Raw genomic sequence first — 6,000 nt, 5'->3', positions numbered from 1 at the left:
GTTGGGCTAGGAGAAGGGCTAACACCAGTAATATCTAGAACTTCATCAGGAGGTTTAGGTTGATCCACAAACTGAATTCGAAACAATCCCAGCAGGTCTCTTCCAGAGACATCAGCTCCTAAAACCAAAACAAGTTTATTAAGTTCTGCATAATTAACAGTAGGCCAGGGATTCTCTGACAATTATTACCAGGGGATTATATCTAGTGGTGTCTGCTCGTTGGGTGGACTTGTCTCTAATCAAACTGAGGTGTTGCAGCAGGCCCTGTGGAATATAGTTAGAGTTCGGGTTGACAGAACCTTTTGGATTTGAATTCCAGTACCCAAATGTACATATCTGCATTCTGAAACCAACTGCCATAACCTCTGCGGGGTACCAGGTCACAGAGGTCAATCCTCGCTGCCACTGTGGTATTCTTAGGGTTACCTTTACAGTTACCTGTCTCAGTTGTTCTGATGTGGAGACAGCTCTGTCAGACCTGATAAGCTTTGATAAAAAAAACATGGAAAGAATAAACCAACATAATATAACAATGATGAAAACAGAGAACAAACATGCAAAAAGTCCCATCTTCTGTAAATCTTCAATTTGGGAGACTTGAGGTAGATAAAATATATCTTCTTCTCATCCGTGATCTTATTTAAAGCAAACGTTGCACTGCTCAAGGGATTATTATGCCCATTGTAAAAACAGTGTTCTTCACCCACCTCTCCAGTGATTAGCTTACAGTTCTTTGGCTTGTGGTGGGCCGTTGTCCTTCATGGGGTGATCTCCTATCTTTAAATTCCTGTGATGGTTAGAGCATGCCTAGTGCTCCAGCCCGTTGGCTTGGGCAGACTTCCCTCAGGAGTGGAGTCATCTGGTGGATGAGGAAGCCATCTGCGGTAAGCAGCCACTGTTCGAGCCACCAGCAGCACCTTGGAATGGACTCTGTTTGCGTTTGGACCTTCGATGTCTCTTCCTTGGCTGGTCCAATAACCCTTACTGCAGTTGGTGTAATCTGACTGCATCCTGCTAACGGCAGACAGCTCCACCTGGACAGAAGGCTCGATATACAATTCAATTCAATTCAATTCAATTCAAAAATACTTTATTAATCCCAAAGGGAAATTAAATGTTGTTATAGGTCATATTATGGAGGTTTCCTCAAAGAGTCGTTGTAGATGCTGATGGCTGTGGCCAGGAAGGATCTCCTGTAGCGCTCCGTCTTACAGCAGATCTGAAGAAGCCTCTGACTGAAGACACTCTGTTGTTGTAGGACAGTCTGATGAAGAGGATGCTCAGGGTTCTCCATAATGTTCTTCATTTTATGAAGAATCCTTCTTTCCACAATGATCTCCAGAGGTTCCAGAGGAGTCCCCAGAACAGAGCCGGCCTTTTTTATCAGCTTGTTGAGTTTTGTTAAGTCCCTGGTTCTGATGCTGCTTCCCCAGCAGATGATGGCAGAAGAGATCACACTTTCCACAACATAGAAGACATGCAGCATCTTGCTGCAAACACCAAAGGACCTAAGCTTCCTCAAGAAGTACGGTTGCAGATAAACTTCTAGCTGTTTTCAGTGGCCTTCAAACAGTCCTGGAATAAATAAATTATTCTGTGTTTTCATTGCACCAAAACAAAATGAAACTTATTTCTACCCTTATTTTGCCTAGAATTCAAATGCATTGGTTCATTATTAGCCCAGGTACTCAACTCAGTTTACATCATATTAAAGCTCAAAATCTTCAAATAGGGATATTTACTTTGATAAGTAAGACTGGTCCATTCTGAGTCTGCATTTTATCCACTGTATCACTTGGCGATGTCAAACTTTAGATCTGCTGCAGTCTCAACTCCTTTATTTCCAACAGTTGGTTCAGTTACTGAAGGTTCACATAATTTTGTTTGTATTTTTACCTTTTCCATTAAGCAGAAACTACTTTAATAATTACATGGATCTTCATCAAAATATCCAGCAAAGGAGAATGAATCTTTTGACTAATTTAGAGGAATTAACCCCGTACATTCAGACAGGTTCTCAGGATGAGGCCTTGGGGAGCTGGGCACCAGTTTTATAGACAAAACACAAAGTGTGATCTTCTCTCACAATGTCACTAAGTCCTTACTGGAGATATGAGCAACCTTCCCCATAGTTACAGTACTGCTCCCATACATGCTAAAACTTTTGTAACCCAGTGTTTCATTTTATTTTATTAAGGCTGACATCCCCTCTTTGTACGCATGGTTCAAACCATTAGTCAATTTAGCATTTGTCTTTTGTCTTTAATGATTGAAAAAAATGTTTTAGCAACCAAGACCACATTAAATATAATTTAAAGAAATTAAGAATCTATTTCCTTCTTGCCAATAGATTGCTCCTCAAAAGGTTCATTTTGTACATTAATATAAAGGCCTATTTTCCCTATTAGACAGTTTATTTTATAATTTCGTTAGCTTCAGTTTGTTTAGGTAATGTGGCATTTTCCTTTAAATTTCATTTGAAGTCATGCATATAATTTTAACCTAGTTAGAACCACATAGGATTGATGTATTTAAAATATTCATAGCTTTTGTTAGCTCTATGTTTTAGCCATTTACATCTTTAGAATTATTCATTAAGAATAAATTAATGTATCATAATTTATTTCAAATGAATTAGTATTAATTAAATTGGTCTCAGAGTTCACCACTGTGAATTTACCTAAATAAATTTAGGAAAAAACAACCTGGTTGTTTCTATTTGCAGTCACCTCAGTTTAAACAATGAAACATTAAATGTTGTGAAGTTAATTTAATGTTTCAATTATAAATGAGTCACATCATCTTGATTTGTCTTGGTTTAAGATGAGTAAATTTAAATCATGCAGGTTTAATGCATAAATCCTACCAATTGAACCTAATCATTAATTAGCAAAACTAATTATTTGAAGAAGTTTAAACTATTTCATTAGCATTTTAATTATAAAACACATAAATCTAAATTTCATGCTTTATCCTTACCCAGTCATTTTATAAACATGCATTTTAATGCAGTTATCACAACAAGTCCCCTTTATTATTCTCACTTTTCTTTCAAACAGTGTTGAACTCAGGAAGGGAGGGGTGAGCGTTTAAACACTGATGTCAGCTTTCTGCAGAGATTAAAGAAAATGGATTAAATACCTTAAATATTTTCAGACTAAAAGGTTTATTATTTCTGGCATCAACATTAACAGATTTAGGAGTTTCAATCACTAGCTCACAGTTCTAAATTAGCCCCACGTCATATTTGTTTTTAACCCAGAGTTCATAAGGAGCTTCAGACATTATAATAAAACAACACAGATCTGTTTCCGATTAAAGAAAAAGCATGCTTCAAAATCTGTTACTGTGGTGGGAAATATTTCCACAGTTTCTGGAAGAAGGCCTTTCTAAGCAGAGTCTTTAGAGAACTTGATATTAGAGATTTTTTGGTACCACTTGTCTAATTAGATTCTTTCTTACCTTCAGAACCAAAAATACATCTTTCCATTCTCATTTTACATGTTTTTGCCAGGGAAGATGTGTTTAACTGAACCCATTACTCTGGAACATTTTGCTGTTGGGGTGTTAGAGAAAATAACAAGTGTGTTTACATTCCAATGCAATACAGAAGTGATTAGATTTTCTTTCTTTTCCCAGAGGAGAAAATGCAGAACCAAGCTTTTCATAGTTTTGTCAGGACCAGATATGAGGTACATTGTAAGTCAGCAGGCTTCATAAAATCAGAAGAATGGGAAAATCAGCTAATTTAACCTCTTCCCAGCAGCTGCTGTGAAAACAATGAATTTGCACCTTCCATTCAAGCTCTAGTTAACGCTTGTGGCCAAAGCTGTACCCCACAGGAAGTACTGCGTCAGACTGTACGGAGACCCTCTGCAGTAAAACTAACCCTATTCTCAGAGGTCTCTACCTGTTAGATTAACGGGGTTCACTCTGACAACAGGAAACAATGCCTGAAGGAGAGTCCATCAGGTGTTACACATGGGATGGACTTTAAAATGCTCCTCCATGGGATCTGTCCTGAGGCTGACATAGAAAACACATGGTTACCGCTGAGTTTTGGAGGTGTTTAAAATTCCTCTTTCTTTTAAGGACTTTTAGTAGCAATATTTGACCCTGAATCTACCATGATGAGAGAGAGAACTTGTTTCTCTAAAACAATTACTGTATGAAACTTTTAGAAAAGAATCTCTTTAACACAGGAATAACAATTAACCTCTTGTTACGTCTGTCAACGTCAAAACCACATCAGCTGCAGTTAATAAGCTTTCTTCATTGCAGAAAAACAGAAAAGATATTTGTAAATGTGTGTGTGTTTGTATGTTATCCCCCTCAATTTCTTAACCGCTCCAGAGTTGGACTTTTGTGGCATACAGTCCCCTATCAGTCCAAAAACCCAGACCCTGCCCTGGCCTGTTGGTGGACATTTGCTCTTTCTTGTCCACTTTAACTTCTTCAGGAGGGAGGGAAAACTTTGCTCCAGCCTGTTTCTCCTCTGTCTGCATAAGATGTGCTCTCAAGATGAGTCCAGTGTAACGCTCTTCTGGCTCTGGCAAACAGCATGGATTGTTGCCCATCTCAATGGGTTTTGGGCTTTCTACCAGACTTCTTCTGAGAAACAATGAATCAACATAATTTAATTAATTATCATCCATATTAATTGGCTTAATAGTTTGATAATTATAACCAAAGGCCTATAAATTAAATTGCAAAATATTTAAAACCAAAAGCAGAAATAGAGAAAATAATGAAAGGGTTAATAATAATAAGGACTTCTTAAAAGCTTTAACTAAAAGGTTAAAACTAACAGTTTTCTACTGGGGACAAAGGGGATCTGGGATTTTTCCCACCTTGGACCAGGAGCGAGGTGTACGGACCTCGCTGGCGCGGTTGATGCCACGCTGCGCACGGGTGAACAGTAATTCACCAGTAGAGACACCTCCCTGTACGGTTGAGTGAGGCTCCTCTAACTAGTAAGTTAGGGGGAAGGCGATTAGGGTGCCAGAAAGCACTAAACTCTTGTGGAGACGTCTGCAGGTTTTAAAGGAATATTCCCCCCATTACCAGTAAGTAAAGGGTGTGGCAAGGCTATCAGTATGGGACAGCGGTTCAGTTCTAAGGAATTATCTCCTCCTCCCCAGGGAGAAACGTGTGAAAAAATATGGACCACATCGCACCAAGTGCATCAATATATGGGTTAAAACTTTTGCATCTCTACAATATTAAGAAGGACTGAGGAAGCGACAAAAGAGAAAAATAGGAAAAAAAAAAGACAAGGGATGACAGGTATGTACAGTGCCTTGCGAAAGTACTCGGCCCCCTTGAACTGGTCAACCTCTTACTACATTTCAGGCTTCAAACATAAAGATATAACATTCTAATTTTTTGTGAAGAATCGACAACAAGTGAGACACAATCGTGAAGTGGAATGAAATTTATTGGATGTGGCAAACTTTTTTAACAAATAAAAAACTGAAAAGTGTGGCGTGCAATATTATTCGGCCCCTTTACTTTCAGTGCAGCAAACTCACTCCAGAAGTTCAGTGAGGATCTCTGAATGATCCAATGTTGTCCCAAATGACTGATGATGATAAATAGAATCCACCTGTACAGGTCCTTCTCAAAATATTAGCATATTGTGATAAAGTTCATTATTTTCCATAATGTCATGATGAAAATTTAACATTCATATATTTTAGATTCATTGCACACTAACTGAAATATTTCAGGTCTTTCATTGTCTTAATACGGATGATTTTGGCATACAGCTCATGAAAACCCAAAATTCCTATCTCACAAAATTAGCATATTTCATCCGACCAATAAAAGAAATGTGTTTTTTATACAAAAAACGTCAACCTTCAAATAATCATGTACAGTTATGCACTCAATACTTGGTCGGGAATCCTTTGGCAGAAATGACTGCTTCAATGTGGCGTGGCATGGAGGCAATCAGCCTGTGGCACTGCTGAGGTCTTATGGAGGCCCAGGATGCTTCAA

Source organism: Girardinichthys multiradiatus, chromosome 1 (assembly GCF_021462225.1).
Source record: "Girardinichthys multiradiatus isolate DD_20200921_A chromosome 1, DD_fGirMul_XY1, whole genome shotgun sequence".
NCBI classification, from domain to species: domain Eukaryota; kingdom Metazoa; phylum Chordata; class Actinopteri; order Cyprinodontiformes; family Goodeidae; genus Girardinichthys; species Girardinichthys multiradiatus.
Note: the sequence above shows the minus strand (reverse complement) of the source record.